This window comes from Dipodomys merriami, unplaced genomic scaffold (assembly GCF_024711535.1).
Source record: "Dipodomys merriami isolate MVZ:Mamm:240054 unplaced genomic scaffold, mDipMer1.0.p SCAF_105, whole genome shotgun sequence".
NCBI classification, from domain to species: domain Eukaryota; kingdom Metazoa; phylum Chordata; class Mammalia; order Rodentia; family Heteromyidae; genus Dipodomys; species Dipodomys merriami.
In genome coordinates this window covers 101,699-122,907 of record NW_027202327.1, presented here as the reverse complement: position 1 = coordinate 122,907, position 21,209 = coordinate 101,699, and the positions used below count along the sequence as shown (strand labels likewise).

Below are 21,209 nucleotides of genomic sequence, written 5' to 3'. Positions count from 1 at the left end.
CAGAATTCTACAAGGCCTTCAAACAGAGCTCACACCAATAATCCTCCAACTCTTCAATGAAATTTAAAGAGAAAGTTCACTACCGAACACATTCTATGAATCCATCATAACCCTCATCCCAAAACCAGTCAGGGACTCATCAAACAAAACAGAACTATGGACACATTTCTTCGATGAACATTGATGCAAATCTTCTCAACAAAATATTGGCCAATCGAGTTCAACAATTCATCCAAAAAATCATACACCACGATCAAACAGGATTCATTTCAGGGATGCAACGCTGGTTCAATATACGCAAATCAATTAATATTATTCATCACATCAACAGGAGCAAGAATAAGAACCACATGATTATCTCAATAGATGCAGAAAAAGCATTCGACAAGATCCAACACCCTTTCATGATGAAGGTTTTGGAAAAATTAGGAATCCATGGAACATTCCTCAATACAATAAAGGCTGTATATGACAAACCTACAGCCAGCATTATACTCAATGGTGAAAAATTAAATCCATTTCCTCTTAACTCAGGAACAAGAAAATTATGTCCACTATCTCCAGTTCTCTTCAGCCTAGTATTAGAATGCCTCGCTACAGCAATAAGACAAGATGCAGACCTAAAGGGGATCCAAATATGGAAAGAAGAAATAATACTCTCCCTCTTTGCAGTTGACATTATCTTGTATTTAAAGAATCCCATTGACTCTACTTACAAATTACTCAAGCTGATTCAAAACTATGGCATAAAATTAAAAACTGTGGTATAAAATTAACCCTCAAAATCAATGGCTTTTCTGTATGCCAACAATGAGTAAAGTGTGTCTGAAATTAGGAAAGCAACTCCATTTGTAATAGCCCCACAAAAAATAAAATACCTAGGAATTAACTTAACCAAAGAAGTGAAGGACCTCTATGATGAAAACTTTAAAAACTTGAAAAAGGAAATCAATACAGAACTTAGAAAATGGGAACAACTGCCATCCTCCTGGATTGGAAAGATTAACATCTTGAAAATGGCAATACTTCCGAAGGATATCTACAAATTTAATGTGATACTTATCAAAATTCCAACCTCAATCTTCAAGGAAATAGAAGAGGCAATACAAAAATTCATATGGAATAATAAAAGACCCCAAATAGCAAAAACGCTCCTCAACGGAAAGAACACTGCTGGTGGAATATCAATACCAAATTTCAATCTCTACTATAAAAAGCCATGGTAATCAAAACAGCTTGGTACTGGCACAAGAACATACCTCAGGACCAATGGAATAAAATTGAAAACCCAGAAATGAACCTATAGACCTATAACCATCGAATCTTTGATAAGGGAGCTAAAAAATAGAATGGAACAAAGACAGCCTCTTCAGTAAATGGTGCTGGCAAAATTGGTTAACTTGTAGAAAACTAAAACTATATCCTTATGTATTATCCTGCACCAGAATCAACTCTACATGGATCAAAGACCTCATGTCAAAGCCTGTGAGACTCTTATCTCCAATTAACCACTAGAAAAACAGAAATGGTGCTGTGGCTCAAACGGTAGAGCACTTGCCTTGAGCTCAAGAGTGAAAGGATAGTGCTCAAGCCCAGAGTTCAAGCCCCACGACCGACATAAAAGGAAGAAAGAAAGAAAGAAAGAAAGAAAGAAAGAAAGAAAGAAAGAAAGAAAGAAAGAAAGAAAGAAAGAAAGAAAGAAACAAAAGCTTACTCTGATGAACAAATGTTTACTCTTCTGTTATTAATTATTATTGGTAGTTCATAGTTCACAGGTTTATCTTCTAACAGAATGTAGTTCTTTTTCTGTTGATTTTTAAATACATAACATCCCATTGGAAACTGTATCTATTGCAGAATTAAATGAAAAGCAAACAGATACTGTTTTACATGTCTCTGGTATGGCATGTTCAGAATTTTAGAATGAGTATTTAATAGTCATAGGCATATTGAAGATAACTTATATTGTGTTCTCTTAACAATTATTCAGTTTTAAAAGTTAGGAGTTTCCATAGAATTGAACTGTTTACTGTTTTACTATAAGACAATACTAAAATTATGTTTTTTTTCAAAATAATGGCAAGTATATTGTGAAAATATTGTATACTTTGATAACATTCAAGTTGATGACCCTCTGATAGAGAAAGGGATAACAGAATAATATTAACTATACAAATACAGTGAAATTATATTATATGTAGCTTATTTTTTAATTTAATTTTACAGTCAAGGTGATATATAGAATGGGTTGCAATAATTGTAAGGTAGTGAATACATAACATGTTGAACTTTTTACCCCCCCTCACTTTTCTCACCGTTTTCCTTCACCCCAATACCCCTCACAAGTTGTAATGTAAATTTCCAACATGTTGTCTTGTGAGTATTGCTATTGATTTGGTTTGCCCTTTGTTCTTTGTCTCGAAATTTTGTTGTTCCTCTTCCCTTGCCAAATTAAGATAAATGTACATACAATGACACATGATACTGAAATAAAATACTGCAGGGAACAAACCATTGGGGAAAATGCAAAAGAAAAAAAGAAATCACATACTACATTAAAAACAACAATCACCAAGAAAAACCTCTGTTTCCATATCTAGGAGGTCATTTTGCTCAGCATCATTTTATACATATCCATTGAGCCATTCTGCTCATTTGCTAGGACTATCCTAGATATTTCCTACTTATTACAACTGAGAGAAACTATGGAATCTCTTTATTTGTGTTTTGTTTATTTTACTTAGTAGGATTTTTCCAAGTCTTTCCATTTGGAATTGGAAGAATAGAATTCCGCTGCATATATACCACATTTTGTCAATTATTCATTTACTAAGTGACATATTGGTTTAAAACATGATTGCATGTAACTATTACTTAGGGTCATTCAAAAATGACAGATGCCACCTCCCCTGACATTCTAAAATCATGATTTCTATGTATGATAGAATTTCATGGTGGTACAAGGGTTGAGATATCTGGATGAATCTAATGCAAATCTTGCACTGAATTAGGCAGAAAGATATCCAGTATCATATAGGATAAAAATGGTAGTGACAAAATATTCCCTTGAGAAATATATAGAAGGCTGCCAGCAGTAGTAAATAGTTCAGATAATTTTGAAGCATTTAGAAATGCAAGTTCAAGTATGTCTGTTTAAATAAAAAGTATGTGAGTGGAAGGGCAAAAGAAGGGGAAAAGAGGAAAATAACTGACAGCAGATCATTTTCCCAAGTTAGAGTATAAAAAGACATAATCTTAACTTCCAAGTTAAAAAGAGAACAATATCATACTTCCCATTCAATTTAGATTCTTGAAAATATTTACTTGGCTTTTTCCTACTTTAATGCTCCAAAATAAATGAAGACATAAGAAAAGTTATGTGATGTCCATTACTTCACCCTGAACACTAACTGTTTTGCCCTCTTTTCTCAATTTGCACTTGGAAAATAGTCCCTAAGTTGATGATGTTGTGGCTGATTAGAGTCAGAGTCAGGAGCTTCTACATGTACAATTATCTCAGCATAGTTTAAAGCAGATTCCCCCCCCCCAAGATATCCAACTACATTGTCTGAAGCTGTACTTTGAACACACCCTGACACCTGAGCTCATAATTTGAAATTACACTTCAGCATTTCCTTGGCACATTCTACGTTGTGCCGTTGTCTTTTTTGCACATTCCTTTTGAGTTCAGAGTTGCTCTATTTCCATTTCATCTGTACAAACTGCTAAGAACATTGTTCAACTACCACTTCTTGTTGCACATGCCCGGTCTATGTATGAAGGTACTTTGTCCATGTTAAACAATAGGGTAGTACTCACTCTCTCAGGAGAAAAGTTCCACAGTATAACACTATGCCCACATTACAGGATGTAGAATTTAAAGAATTTTGAGACAAACAGTGATATTAGAATTGAAAGGGTCCTTAGGGACATTTTCTTGTAGCTCATTAGTTTTCCCAGGAGAAATATAAATATTCACAAAATCTGGAGCTAATTAGAAAGTATCCGAATTAACACTAGATCCTAGATGTTGTTTTAATACTAGTCACCATTGTATTATTGTTACATCAGAATCCTTCCCTACTTGCAAAAGGGTATGAGAAAATGAAAGTAAGGCATTAAAGCAAAATGTCATATCTTTCTAGGCATTTAATCTTACTAGTGAGGGTAATGTCTAAACTCTTCCATTCAATAAAGTTTGAAGTTTATAAGAGAACTTCCTACATATAAGAATTTCTAGCAGGTTGATTGACACGGTTATTTCTGCATGGAGATATCCCTAACTAGAACTAGAGTTAAATAGAGTATATGACAGTTATGATGTGTCAATGGCTATTGAAGCATTTTCTACTCTAAAGAAGAATCAATTCCAGGAGTCTTCAGTCACATAAGTAAAGTTGTTTGTTCAACCTAATACTTGGTGTTACTTTTCCTACATTTATAATGAATAGGCTGATAAGATTTCCAAACATATGTAAAGATATTTCAATAAAATTCCAAACTGATGTGGATACATGGGCCACTCTTTGGAACTGTAGGACAAATTAGGCTGGTTTGTGCTGTAGTCCAATCTATAAACTCCTGGCTAAAAAAGTCTTCAAAAATTATTCACCTCTAAGTAAAGTTCATGAGAGTTATATCTGTATAATTCTTCTAAGATCAGGATAAAAGCATTTGTTCCCAAAAATTAAAATCAACAGGTTCTGTTGAATTCATGGATCCAGAATTTTATGGATTCACATTCATATCTCAAAATTTAATCAAGATGACTTTCACCAAAACACTTTTCTTATTGAACTTGTCTATGTCTTTTTACTTTTCAAATCCAAATAGCATATTTCCTTCAAGATCTTCCTGCAAATTCTTTCCTTCCTTTAATTCTGTAAATGTCTATTTACTACTTTTTTGTTTCCTTATGTATCTCTTTCTTCCAATCTTATCCACACTGGTACTCACATTGCTCACACTTCTGTCAGAACTTTCCTTTTCCTCTTCCCTCCAATAATGCCCCCAATTTGGATGTGAGGCGATCTGGATGCGACATCTGTCACCCCATTGATCGCCAGGGTTGATTCGGCTGATCTGGCTGGCTAGGCGGGTGTCCCCTTCCTCCCTCACCGCTCCATGTGCGTCCCTCCGGAAGCTGCGCGCTAGGTCGAAGAGGACGACCATCCCGGATAGAGGAGGACCGGTCGTCGGTCAAGGATATACGAGTAGCTGCGCTTCCCTGCTAGAACCTCCAAACAAGCTCTCAAGGTCCAATAATGCCCCCAATTTTATTATTCTTTTTTCCTATTCATGATCGTGGATATTTTGAAGATGTCTAAACAGACCTATATTTGCATCTATTTAATATAAACTTTAGAACTATCAGATATTTTTCCCCTAAATCCATTATTTCCACCTGTGGTTCTTATTACTATGAACATCACTAACAGAGTTACCAGCCAAACGTGTGGAAGCCTTTTTTATTTCTTCTTACCCTTCTACTCCCTCCTATTAGATAAGATGAATGATCAAGATTTACTCAGTTTTTATCACTAATATGATTTCTTTTTTTGGAGCTTTTATGACTTTCTTTAATTGTGAAAATACTGTACAGAGGGGTTACAATTACATGGGCAAGATAATGAGCACATTTCTTATGAAGCATTTTAGCCTCCTCCTTGGTTTCGCCTTCCTATCCCTTCCCATCCTTCCCCCACCCCACACCCAATCCTCCCTCCCCCAAAGTTGTAAAGTTCGTTTTTGACATAACGACTTACACAATATGATTTCTCTGTACTCCTTTTTATGCCCCTAACACCAGCCTGTTTCATTTACTCATCACTGTCACCTAGTCCTAAAACAACCATTTCGAAAGTATGCTTTTTCCCCCATAGTCTTTTCATATTGGTCCTCTTTATCACCAAATTACTCTCTTTGTAAGCACACAGAGTGAAGAGCTCAGACACATATTCTAGTATCATTATTTACTCACTACATTGATTGTTGGCCTTACATTTCTCATGTGTAAATCAATGTAATCTAACAGAAATAATGAAGAATATATTTGTTGACTTCTAGAGCAAGAATAAAGAAAAGTGAAGAGTCCTTACATTTTCCACTTTACCTTACAAATAAGGAAAGAGTCAAATTCAGTTTGCTGGTATAAAGTCACAAATTGCTTCATGTAGAAATAAAAATAAGTTATACCTCCTGGCTCTAAGTCCTATATCCTTTCTAGGTAACTACAGACATGAAAGTGTTATTATGTAAATTGTGTCATGTCTTTACAGCACTATTGCAGAACATACTCAATATATCATTTGAAAACATTGGTTACTGAATCGTATTTATATGAGAATGTTATTTGAACTAATCCCACTAAGTTGAAAACTACACTTTAGTCCATCAAAATGTGGAAATAAACAATTTTATTTATAAGAAAATAGTACCATCAAGAAAAGTGCATATACATTAGAGAGACTGCAGGAATTAGGGGTTTTATGGTCTCTGCCTGTTTATGTGAATGTATTTATTGATATTGAAACTCTCCTCTTGTTATGCTTATTGTATGTAATCCAACGCTGTTTATTACTATGAATTCAATGTGGGAAATCTAGCTTCAAAAATGTGTAAAGTTTTTTTTTTTTCCTTTTCAATCACAACAATGAAATTATCAGGCTAAACTGTGGTCATCATCGTATCCATCAAAATTATTATTAACATCAAAAGTGCTAACTATTGAAAGTCTGATATGTTTCTATGATTTTGTGATTATTTGTTTTTCATTAATAATTTCTTTTTTTTAATATTTTATTTTATTTTATTTGAGAACATACTGTACAGAGGGGTTACAATTACATGGGCTGGATAATGCATACATTTCTTACCAAGCATTGCTGCCTCCTCCTTTGTTTACCCTTCACCTCCCTTCCCAGCCTCCCCCTCCCCCCCCACCCAATCAGACCCCCCTCCCCCCCCCCACACCAACATTGTAAAGCTGGTTATGACATGACATTTTGTACTTCTCATTGTTGCAACAGGTCCACCTGAATCCTTAAAAGACTTGTTTGTCCCCATCTCCTCCACATGTTATACTGATATCAAATATAGTAAAAGCGGGGGTTACACTGTGGGGGAGGTACATACAAAGCAACAAAGAGATAATCTTATAAATGCGTTAGAAACACATGCATTAAAGAAACAAAAACATTAAAATACACATCTAAGGGTTCCTTTTCCTAACATCACATTATCTGACCTTTTCCGCTTAACTCATACCTATACTAGATATTGCAAATAAGGGAAACCATGTGACCTATGCTTCTTTGGGCCTGGCTTACTTCACTTAATATAATTTTTTCCAAGCCTTTCCATTTCCTAACAAATGGGGCAATGTCATTCTTTCTGATGGAGGCATAGAATTCCATTGTGTATATATACCACATTTTCTTGATCCATTCATCTACTGAGGGGCATCTGGGTTGGTTCCATATCTTAGCTATGGTAAATAATGCTGCAATAAACATAGTTGTGCTGGTAGCTTTAGTGTGGTCTTGTTTGTAAACATTTGGGTAAATGCCCAAAAGTGGGATTGCTGGATCATAAGGGAGATCTATGTGAAGTCTTTTGAGGAACCTCCATACTGCTTTCCAAAGTGGTTGAACATGTTTACATTCCCACCAACAATGAAGTAAGGTTCCTTTCTGTCCACATCCCCTCCAGCATCTGTTGTTGTTAGAGTTCTTGATTTTTGCTGTTCTAACTGGAGTGAGGTGATATCTCAATGTTGTTTTGATTTGCATTTCTTTTATGGCTAGGGGCTTGAACTCGGGGCCTGGGCGCTGTTCCTCAGCTCCTCAGCTCAAGGCGAGTGCTCTACCACTTGAGCTACAGCGCCACTTCCGATTAATAATTTCAATGTTACCACTGTGCATGCATCCATATTAAAATTTTGAACAAATAAACAAAAAAACTAAAACCTATTAGGTAGCTTGACTATGTACATATAACAAATTATGGAATAGATTTTTGAAGTAACCAGTATGAATTAACTTCCTCTCTCCCCACCACCACACAAAAGTATTTATGAGTTTGAACAGAATTATTTCAAGTAATATACTGCAAATTTTACTATAATATCATATGTATATCTGAAATTCCTCTGAACGTAATAAACTCTACATTCTATTGAAATATTAGTTATTTTATTCTAGGAAACTTTCGGAAAAATAGAGTGTATATCTTTGAATGAAAAAGTTAAAAAATATTAGCATAAAATTTTAGAGGGAGTCTGTCTTCCGAAATATATATATACATATATACACACCTATATACATATATATTGTATGTAGAAAGACATACATTTTTAGAGATTATTTTTCACCAGATATATATACATATACCTAAATTTATGTGTAGAATGATGTACATTATAGTGAAACAAAAATCTTAAAATATAATTAAAATTTAAAAAATACATCAAACCAAGTGCCATTGACTCACGGCTATAATTGGAGCTATTCTGGGTAATGAGATCTTAGAATTGTGTTCAAAAGTATCCCAGTCAAAAAAGGACTTGGTAGATTCTTATCTCCAATTGACCACTAAAAACAGGAATTAGCTCTGTGCCTCAAGTTGTAGAGTGCTGCCTTTGAACATAAAAAGGCTTAGGGACAATGCCTGAGCCTTGCAAACAACAACGAGAACAAAAAGAACAAGAAAAATAACAACAACATATATCACATTAATTTCATAAAAACATCTTTTAACTGCTGTGAACATTTCTTAGAAAGCTTCTTTAGCCTACATCGGGGGGAGGCCTGGGTGGGGGGCGGATGGTTGTATGGAAAGGGATGGGACGGGGAAACAAAGGAGGAGGCAAGAGTGCTTGATAAGAAATGTACTCATTATCTTGCCCATGTAATTTTAACCCCTCTGTACGGTATTTTCACAATAAAAAAAAAAAATGAATATATATATATATATATGCTCCTGGAAAATGGTAAGTAACAATTATAGAATAAAGGTAGTTTTCAACCTAACGACTTGTACATCTTGTTGTTGCAATGGGTTCACCTGTATCCCTATTTAATTGTAACCACTCTGTACAGTATTTTCACAATAAAAAAATCTTCTATTTAAAAAAATATAGAATATTTACCTCTATGTTAAAGACATGACTATTTAGATTGCTTAAGATATTTAAGTAATGTTTAGGAATTAATAGTAATGATAATATATTGGGTCTTGTCATTTATTCTATTTTATGATAGTAATAAAATATTTGCAATGATTATATAAAATTTCTCTTGTTTGTTATTTGAATTATAATAAGAGATAAACATTTTAAAATATTTCCATAGGAAAGGATCATTTTAATGGTATCAATTCTTTTGTAATTTCAAAACAATTAAGAAAATTATTCCAAGGCTGGTTTACTCTAAGACTATATTTGTTTTCTTGTTTGAGTTTTCATATGTTAGTAGAAATTAAAATTCCAAAAATTCAATGGATCTTGGCATTCAGGAACATCTTCATAGATACTAATATTAGAGTTCCTTAAGTGGAATTGTTTTATTTCATTTGTTATTTTCACAAACAAATCAAGATGATTGTGTATTTTGTTTCTTTTCACTGCTATTGGCTCTTATCTTGAGAATATTTTTTCTAGCAAAGAAGAGGAAAGCAATTGGATTGAGCAAGTAACATGGCTTTCTAAAATGTACATGCATAGATTTGGGTCTTCTGTCATTTGCTAAAAGTTTCTTCCAGAAAATGTTATCAATTACATATAAGTGATGCATAATTCCTAGATATTCCAGTTATCACATACACTTTTTGATTGAGTTATCTCTGTATAAACTAAAAAAAATACCAAAATAAACAAAATAAACAGAATCACATCTTTGTTTTAAAAACTGTAGTTTACAAAGAATTTTTAGCCAACAACGAAAACATATTTTTAGGTATTCTGCAATTTGTGTGAATTATTTTTAACTAACTAACTAACTAACTAACTAACTAACTAACTAACTATATATATATATTGCTGACATGAAATTCACATGTAATATATTTATCTCCTTTTATTGTATACATTTTAGTGCTTTGGAAGTGAATGGTACAATCAGAGGTTTTCCAAGCCTAATTTTCACAAACTTGAATTTCTTCAAATAGAAATGCTGTAAATTTTATTGAACCCTAAGAAATATATTTAAATGATTTTTTTCATGCATTTGTTTCTAACGCATTTATAAGATTGTTTCTTAGTTGCTTTGTATGTCCCTCCCCCACAATATAACCCCTGCTTTCACTGTATTTGATGTTGGTATAATTTGTGGAGGGGAAGGGGAAAAACGAGTCGTTTAAATAAGGATACAGGTGGACCCGTTGCAGCAATGAGAAGTACAAGTAGTCAAGTTGAAAACGAACTTTACAACTTTGGTGGGGGGGGGGGAAGGATTGGGTGCGGTGTGGGGGGAGGCTGGGAAGGGATGTGAAGGGTAAAAAAAGGAGGAGGCTACAATGCTTGATAGGAAATATACTCATTATCATGCCCATGTAATTGTAACCCCTCTGTACAGTATGTTCACATAAATAAAAATAAAATAAAATAAAATAAATAAAAAAGAAATGCTGTAAATTTTAGAACAGACATTAAAATAGATACAAAATTTACAGGAATTTGTCCTCCATATATCCTTTATAGTGTGTCTTTTCAAAATTTGTTTTGGGGATTATTTCCAGATTCTCACACATACTATTCAAGTGCACTGTCAATGAACTACATTCCCTGTCCAAATAAGTTTTTTACTTCTCTTTACTAATGCATAGAAGTGTAATGGCTTGATCATATACAATTCTCTTTGACCTTTAGAAGACTTGAAAACTTGCTTGCAAAATTGATTGCAGTATTATACAAATCATTCTGCTATCTAGAGTATATCAATTTCTCCGCAAATGCATTACTATATTTTCTGTCATCTTTTTATATTATGGTCATAGAAATGAGTTCTTTTTTCATTTTTTCTTAGATACTAAGGAGGAGTTTAATTCATTTGCTCTTCTTATTGACCATTAATTTACATATGTTCTTTAAAGAAATAACCTGTTCAGGAAAAAATTTATATGTAATTAGAAGATATAAAAGTAGTTAAGACTCAGGATCAATGTCGAATTAACATTAGAGCATTAACAAATATGTGCCCTCTATCCTTTGGATATGTTTTCACTTTTTTCATAGAATTATGAAAGGTCATCAGTTGATATTAAACCGTTTATTCTTGCTTTTCTTTAGCCACTAATGTTTTCCATTTCAAATGTTTAGAAACCTTTACTGATCCAATGTCATGAATTTTTACATTTACATATATCTCACATTTAGTTTGATAATCATTTTTTATTTAAAATTTTTGTATATGGTTTAAGGTAGTAGTCCAAGATCATTGTTTAAAGCTAGAGAAGCAATAGTGCCAATACACCTATTTAAAATTCTATTTTTATTTGATAAAGTTCATGGCATCCTTTTAAAAATTTTTTGACCATAAAACTAAGAATTTGTTTTTAATAAATCTGTTACATTCTTCTGTGTGTCTTTTCTTATAGTAGAGCTATTTTGTCCTCACTACTAAACATGGTAATTAGATTCACATCTAGTATGAGGGCTCAAGTTACACCATTTTACAAGATTGTTCTGAATGATCTGTATTCCTTGAACTTACATGTGAGTTTATTGAGCAGGTGGACCAATATCCAATAACACAGTTATCTAGATGTTTGATAGTCACTCATATTTTGCACCTTGTGAAAACATAAGGCCCCAGATATTATATATTGAAAAATGTCTTTAGAGAATGCTTGAAGCCACTAAAATTAATTTAGTAATGAGGTAAAATTTAGATAACACTACAGCATAATATACCTGAATGATAACGACTTGAGACCTGTACTACAGAGGAGAGTGAGAGGGGACAGAATGATGGACCATATAGGAGCTGTATGCCATTAGTATTTTGTTTCAAAAAACAGAAAGACTACAGAGAAGAGAAGCAGGAAAATAATCAACTGTCCTGAAACAAGTTTCTTTTTAATCCACCTAATAGTGTGGGCTGAGAGTCAGAGAAGATTGGAAAAATAAAATAGAAAATAAAGCATTGTATAGACCTATTACAATGTAAAGAAATTGTAATAGGAATATGATAATTATTTTCCAAAGAAATAAGAGAAAGAATAAGTAAAGTCTAATGGCAAAATGAAGAGAGAAAAGAAGCAAAGTAAAACCTTTATCAATAACAAACACAAGTGTTTGAAAGTGGAAAGGCAGTAGAAATATTCTAAATAACAATAAAATTTGCTAACGTGGATAGAATATGGATCACATTTTATCATATATAATTTTGAAAAATCACTAGTAATGAAAATTTAAAAGTCATAATTTAAAACACTACATTACAACTAGACAGTATAGTGCAGTTGAAAAACCTTGGATCTGACCCCCCCGCCAACATTACAAAGTACCCACAAAGCACACACACACACACACTCAACCACACACACACATTTGGAATATTGATATTATCATATTGAACCGAGGAAATTATCACAAATAGTTAAAGAAAGTTAATATATGAAATAATATTGCTCATAATATTTAAAATTTTAGGAGAAATAAAAGACAATACACTTGGATTCTTATAGATTAAGTAAATTGAAAATTAAGAAATAGAACAAATGAGAACCTTTGTAAACATGTTTTAAATAATAAACATTTTGAAACAGGTATCGTTTTATTTTGACAAAAGGTTGAGGTTACTGGTGTTTTAACTCAAGATTTAGAATATGATATCCAGGTGCATGCTCCGTATCTTGCTATTGATGGCTATATCTCTAATCATTTCACTATGGATATTTTTAGAATAAGGTCTCATAGTTTCCCAGGCTCTCCTGAATTATAAACCTATTTGCAGTTCCTCCTATAGCTAGAAAATGAAGCCACAAATCACCATGCCCAGCTCAAACTTTTTAAAATTCAAGTACAAGAAAGTAAATTTTCAAAAAGTGACCAGGTAATGAAGCCTTTCTTAATAATTATGTGCTTCTTGAAAATACAGTTAGTATTTGTTACCTGGAAAAATATGTTTAGAACTATGAGAAAATAAATTTATTTAAATTCAACAACCATATAAAATTAAGAAAATAATTTTATATATTCACATGTTAAATATTTTAAAAGCAAAATATATGTGTCTGATTAATTTACATGTGTGAAAATCATGCAATTAAATTAACTAATCCTACAGCTCTGAAAAAAGAATTACCCTAATGAAACAAAAGAAAATAAGTAATTAAGTTCAAAATTTGAAATTTAGAAAATAAAATGAAGTGTACTCTTTAGGTGACAAGTAAATGTAAACTTCTGTATATCAATTTTATAATAAAAATGCATGAACAAAGAAAGAAAAAGTACCCATTGATCAATAGCAATTGCAAAAACATCAGTAGTTGTATGAGTGTACAGAAAAATCTATGGAGGGGATAACAATGTTCCTTCCATAAGGAATGTACTCATTATCTTACTTAGGAAAATGTAATCCCTAAGTAAATTACCTTTACAATAAAATTAAATTGAAATTAAAAATAAACCAAAGAATATACCAATTAAGAATTCTTAGATGGAATTCTATGCCTCCATCAGAAAGAATGACATTGCCCCATTTTTTAGGAAATGAAAACACTTGAAAAAATTATATTTAGTTAAGTAAGCCAGGCCCAAAGAAACATAGGTTCCATGGTTTCCCTTATTTGCAATAACTAGTATTTGTCTGAGTCAAGTAGAAAATGTCAGATAAGTTGATGTAAGGTGAAATGAATTCCAAGATAAGTATTCAATTTTTTTTCTTTCATGCGATTATTTCCAACATATTTATAAGATTATTTCTTTGTTGTTTTATATGTCCTTCCCCCACGGTATAACCCCTGCTTTCACTGTATTTGCTGTTGGTATAAGTTTTTGGAGGGGAAGGAAAAAAACAAATATTTTAAATAGGGATACAGGTGGGCCCATTGCAACAATGAGATATACAAGAGGTTATGTCGAAAAACAAACTTTACAACTTTGGCTGTGGAGGTGCGGAGGATTGGGTTGGGGGGGAAAGGAGGGGATGGGGACGGATGGGAAGTGGAAACAAAGGAGGAGGCAACAATGCTTGATAAGAAATGTACTCATTATCTTGCCCATGTAATTGTAATCCCTCTGTACAATATTTTAACAATAAAAAAATTCTTAGAAACCATTGGTTAAAAACTTAGTAAAGAACTGCCCCAAGTACCCAAGGAATATATTTTGATGATACAGTTTAAATACTTAAACTTCAACAAAGAAGCAAAAAGTTTAAAAACTGTTACACAGTGAAGTAATAAATCAGAATATATTACTATAATAATCATTAGACGAATTTTTAGTTGTAGTCAAATATGTAAGAAATGAGGCAATTTGCCATTCGTTTGCACTTATGAAGTGAGGAAGAATTTTCTAGGTCCTTATAAATATATCATAAGTTTAACGAAGAAACTATTCTGTCACATCATATGATAATCAGATAAAGATTATATTAGAGCAAAGAACAGATTCTACTATGTTTTTGGATGTTAAGGTATATACTTATTTTGGTGGGGATTTCAACTTGGTGTATTGTTCTTTCTAGGCTGGCATCATATCAGTTGTTAATTTTAGGATAGGGGTTCCCTTTCCACAAGAACATGCACCTGAGCTGTCCTTTTAGCCTTCCCATCATCAAAGGCATCAGAGTTGCATTATCTACCATGGCTGGCCTTGATCCTGCAGTCCTTCCAATTTTAGTCTCTAGATAGTGCAATATGGTGAAAATGATCCAATGCACCCAGCTATAGATTAAGGAAGTCCACTAAAATGTGGCCTGGGTTCTGTTCTCAAACCTCCTAAGTAGTTAAGAGTACAGTTGGGAGCCTTGGTGCCAAGCAGTAAATATTTTTAAGCAATTAGACATATATGACTTAGACTTATGATTACCTCAGGAAAAGTATAAAACAGCAGTGAAGCATAGAGGACAGGTAGCATTTTAACAAGCTACTCAGAGACTGAATCAGCTAGCTACTCGGGAGGCTGAGATCTGAAGACCACTGTTCAAAGCCTGTCCAATCATGACAATACATGTGATTATCTCCAAAAAACCATAAGTGGAGTAGTGGCTCAAGTGGTAGACCACTCTCCTTGACCATAGAAGCTTTGGGATAGTGTCTAGGCACTTTCAAGCCTCAGCAATGAATAATGCATGCATGAGCAATGCACATGCGTGTGTGTGTACTCGCACATGTGTGCACGCACACACACACAGAAATGAGTATTTCAATGCATAGTTCTTTAATTTTTTACCTTGCTGTACTTTATTTCCCTGTATTAGTCCACCAATTAACAAAGTCAGCTAAGCACCTATTTACATACAACTCACCAAGTTTCTCTAAAGTCTACTCTCTTTTTGGGAGCCTGCTTTTATTTGACATAAAAGTAAATTATTCAGGAGGTCAAGTAATCTCCCTCAACTCTGTAGTGTTAGCTGATTTTTTAGGCTCTCCCTAGCAATATGATTCTGCATCAAGCAGTGTAATTCATTCACAAGAAGGGAAGCCTCTGAAAACAATTAGTAATAGGATTTTCTCCTCCTGGCAAGTATCTGAGTTTTATTATATTTGTATAATTCATGATAAGTCTGTGAATGCCAAAGACTGCTGTGAAAATAAAAAGACCCTTCTCAGTGATTAGCATTTGTATACCATTCCTAGATATGAAGATGTTTAAATATTACTGAAATTGCTTTGGAATAAATAAGGTTCACCTTGACTATCTTGAGAAAGAAGAATTGGTTTCTCAGCACTTTAGGTAAGAACTTGAATGGAAGAAACCAAAGGAAAAATGAGGAACCACTGAATACATATATTCAAATGAAACAAACGAACCCAAGAAAACACAAATTAATTCAGTACTCAGGAACCTGCAGGAAATGCAAAGATTTATTTTAAAAAATCAGCTATGATAAGCTTATGAAAAACCTGACTATATGGGAGTCTACTGTTGTGAGGATAGTGGTTAAAACCCAGACTGGACATAAAGATCTGTACACAATGCCAGACACCTGTTATTCTAAATTCCAGGAAGAATAATATCAAGTGGACTGAGCCCATAATCATACACAAGTAGAAAGCCAGATTCTATCTGAAAATAAATCTGGATAATTTAGGGTTGGGGGCATGACATACTGGTAAGAACACCCATGTAGGAGATACAAGACACTAAATTCAAACTTTAATATTATGGATGTTAAAAAGAAGCTATGACTTCAAAGAATTGGAATAATTGTAAGATTTGAGTATTTGTGTGGAGAAAAATCCATTAGAGAGATAGAGTGAACCCATGTTGCAAAGCTTTCTACTTAAGTGATAATGTTATGTGGTACTCCAGACATAACAGAGTTAACTTGCAAAAGTAACTGAGCATGGTTGTGCATTTGGGTGATGAAAATACTCTATTTACACAGGTATTAAATAACTAGATTTTTTCGGTAGATTGTAGTTTTTGACATAAGAGCCTGGGTGATATCCCTGAGCATTTTCTCCACATGTGACCACTTAATTTATTTTTAATTAATTAATTATTAATTAGTTTGATGCTAATACTAGAGCTTGAAGTCAGGGCCTGGCTCTGTCGCAGAATTTGTTATTTTTTTGTTTTAGTTTTCTCAAGGCTAGCATTTCACTGCTTGTACCACAGCTCCATTTCTAGCTTTTGCTGGTTATTTTCAAATCAAAATCTAATGGACTTTTTTTTCTTGGTGTGGTTTCAAACCACAATTCTCAGATTTCTTCTTTCTGATTAGCTAGGATTAAAGCCATGATCCACCAGTGTAGCTTCTACTTTTTCCTCTATACTTATTTAATGCACATATTTAGATAATAATGTAAAACTGAGAGTATAGAAGAAAGATGTACAGTCAAGATATTGTCCTGTCACAAATTCAAGTTAGTAATGTAAATTTCTTCCTAAGACCATACAAAAAATACCATAATATAGTGTAAGAGAACTCACTATTGAACAAATGAGCTTTAAGAGCTTTCTAATAGATCCATTATTTATTGTTACTCAACATTAGGAAAAATATATAATGCAGTAAGTAAAATAGAAGTCCTTTGGAAGACTACTTAAATTCCTTGTTTTTTTAAAGACACTTGTTTTCATCTAAAAAAAATAGGCCTGTCTATTGTCTTCGTGTGATTTTGATGATTGAGTATGCTTAATGAAATGTCAAAATGTATTAGTAGTCCTTTGTGATCAATTCTGACTTTTTCTTTTTGGAAAATATGATGATCAAAGCAATAGTTCAGAATCAGCAAGCAAGAGGTCAGAATAATGCTTCCAGTGAAAGTGGGTCACCAGTAAGTAATCCTCAATACCAGTTTCCACAAAGTTTTCTCACAGATACAATCTGCGTGCCTTTTCTAGCTGCTTTCCAAGCCTGTACCTATTCCTTCAATGTACAGGAAAAGTGTGATTCAACTGATTTCAGTCAGATCTGTTACTAGTACTAGTAGGCTATTAAAAATGTATTTAGTAATTTCAAGTAAATACATAAATTCTATTTCCATTTTTTTTAAAACAAATTTCTGCTTGTTCTATAAATTGATCAGAGGCATGGATTTTGTGGATAGATCATCTCTCTCTTTCATGGCTTTCATAGATAATATGATTGCTCCATAATTATCCTAATTTATATTGTTTTATATTTTGGGTTGCATCCTTTCACTTTCTGCACTGCCATTTCCCAAATCATTTATATAGGAGGCATTATTTCACATTTTCTCATTCCTAGAATAAGTTGCACATGAAGACACCACTGGTCCTCATTTTCAGTCTGTACCTTGAATATGGAGGAACATCTTTCCTCTACTCTCCATTTATTCTCTAATATCCAGTTAGAATAATTTCGAATAGTAAAAATGGAAAAAGAAAATAAATCATGGTGAAAAAACATACGCAGAAAATTCACCAGATATTTCTGACCAGTTCAACCAACATTAACTATTAGGGAAATACATGGACACCTCATTTCCACTGGCACTCAAAGTATCTGGTTAGGCAATTCTGATGAAGATGAGGAACAAGATGGAAAAAGTGAGGAATGGTAACAATTGCAAGAAAAAAAATGGAGAAGGATCCAAGCAAATTTCTTCTTTGGGCTGCTGAAAATAACCAGCTTACTACAGTGCAGAGAATACTTTCCAAAAAGGCCACTCATGTGAATACTAGGGATGACGATGAGTATACCCCTCTTCATCAGGAAGCCTACAGTGGACACTTAGACATTGTCTGTGAGTTGGTGGCTCAAGGGGCACATGCAATAACTGTAGATGGCTGGACACAACTGCACAGTGCATATACGTGTAATAATAGCAGAGTGGCTTCTTTCTTCTTCATGATGCAGATACCAATGCCCAAACTAAAGGCTTCTTGACTCCCTTGCATCTTGCTGCTGGTAATTGAGATACACTGGAACTGTTGAACCAATATGTCAAACCAGGTCTGAAGAACCACTTGGAAGAAACTGCATTTGATATTACCAAAAGGTTAAGTATGTATCACTACCTCTTTGAAGTTGTGGAAGGCTGTACAAATTGTTCTCCTAAATCCTAATGATTCGGTTAATTTTCTTAAATTTCAAAAATGTCATTAATTCCTTTGTGTCAATACAACATATTTTCACAATCAAAATAACAACAATATCTTATAGTAACAATTCACGGATTCTGTGGAGTTCTTTAAAGTGAATTGCCTGCTTTTGATGTCAAAATGTATTCAAGAGTTTTGGTATACATCTATAATGATTTATGCAGAGTTTGTGATTTTGTTAATCAGAAATAATTTTAACTTATCTGTTGAAATGAGTAGTATAGAAACTAAAGATATTTCCGGTGTTTGTTTGAAAAAGTATTTTTTAAAATATTCTATATTCTATGTTGGTATAGTGTCCATAATCTATTTTATTCTCTCCTAGATATGATACATTGAATTCTCCATTGTTTTATAACATATAGGTTCATTAATGTGCCCTTTCGGATTGCATCCCATACAGAAACAGTTTAAGATTCCTTTTTTCCCCCTAGGTCCTTAGTATTATATTTCTTTGGGATAAAACGACAAGGTTGTCTAATTTCAAAAATTGGGTAAAGGTTATGCTATGTAAAGGCCTTTCTAAGGTGAAAATTTAATACACTGATGTCAAAGTAACTTTTAATTATATGAATTAGGTGTATTGTTACACTTGTAATTTTGTAATCAACTTTTTAATAACTGTTTTTCATTTCTTGCATCTGAATAATGAAAAAATTTGAATACTTCACAAATTTTCATATCATCTTTGTACAAGTGCCATGTTAATCTCTGTATTGTTGTAATTTTGGTATACAAGCTGCTGAAGATTGTAGTATCCTGTAAATTTTAGTAGTTAATGATGAAATATTTATACAGGCTTATATGCTTAGGTTCCTATTTGTAACAAGGAAACCTTATTGTTCCTAAAAATGCTATTAATCTTATTTCCCTAAAATTCTGTGAATAGTTGAAAAAAATATGTTGTTCAGTTGATTGCTCACATTTGAAATTTTTTTGTCAATGACTATTTTAAGTCTTTTTCATTTAGAATTTGATCATACTTTCAACTAATTATAGCTAAGTCCAAAGGAGACGGCTTTTTCAAGTACTTATTTATCCAACTGTGTTAGCTCTGTGGAGCCAATGGATTCAAAGTAAGCCTTGTTTAAGAGCTATTTTTAAACCTATGCAGCTGAAATGTTCCCAAATGAGGTCTTACTGGCACAAATGTCTACCTGACCCTTTACCCTTCTTCCATGTAGGAACAGACCAACCAGAATATCTTACTCTGACAGCATAGATTGTATTAGTGGAACAAAACTAATCTTAGTTACAAGGGATCATAGAGAGATGAACAGTTCAGCCAGAACTGTTCATTCTAGAAGGCATCTTATCAAAATATGATTGTTTATGATACCTACCATTTCAAAAGTATCTAAAGCCAAGAAAGTGAAAACTTGTTCATATTCATGATTACCTAATGTCTTGGCCTGTCTACCTTCCAACCAGGCAGGAACTTACACTACTGCCATTTTATCACCAAATATTTTCATAGTTGCAAGAGAAGTCCATATATTTCTCTTCATTATTAGGCATTAAATTGGTAATGGTTTTTATTATTTTTATTATTTTTAGTTTTATTATTATTTTTATTGTGAACAAAATGTACAGAGGGGTTACATTACATGGGCAAGATAATGAGTGTATTTCTTGTCAAGCATTGCAACCCCCTCCTTTGTTTACGCTTCACATCCCTTCCCAGCATCCCCCCAACCCCCACCCAATCCTCCCCCCCCACCAAAGTCGTAAAGTTCGTTTTCGACATGACAACTTGTACTTCTCATTGTTGCAATGGGCCCACCAGTATCCTTAAACGACTTGTTTTTCCCCTTCTCCTTCACAAATTATACCGACATCAAATATAGTGAAAGCAGGGGTTATAATGTGGGGGAGGGACATACAAAGCAACAAAAAGATAATCTTATAAGTGCGTTAGAAACAAATGCATGAAAGAAAAAAAATTAAATACATATCTAAGGGTTCATTTTCCTAACATCACATTATCTGACCTTTTCTGCTTGACTCATACATATACTAGATATTGCAACTAAGAGAAACCATGGGACCTATGTTTCTTTGGGCCTGGCTTACTTCACTTAATATCATTTTTTCCAAGCATTTCCATTTCCTAACAAATGGGGCAATGTCATTCTTTCTGATGAAGGCATAGAATTCCATTGTGTATATATATCACATTTTCTTGATCCATTCATCTACTGAGGGGCATCTGGGTTGGTTCCATATCTTAGCTATGGTAAATAATTCTGCAGTAAACATAGGTGTACTGGTAGCTATATTGTGGTCTTGTTTGTAAACATTTGGGTAAATGTCCAAAAGTGGGATTGCTGGGTCATAGCGGAGCTCTATGTGAAATTTTTTGAGAACTTCCATACTGCTTTCCAAAGTGGTTGAACAAGTTTACATTCCTACCGACAATGCAGTAATATTCCCTTCTGTCCACATCCCCTCCAGCACCTGTTGTTAT

The 21,209-nt window shown here is 33.4% G+C and overlaps 1 pseudogene; it reads right to left on the bottom strand.

Moving 5' to 3' along the window:
- Positions 1–19,393: 19,393 nt before the first annotated feature.
- LOC138811247 (U6 spliceosomal RNA) lies at positions 19,394–19,493 on the bottom strand (annotated as a pseudogene).
- Positions 19,494–21,209: the final 1,716 nt, after the last annotated feature.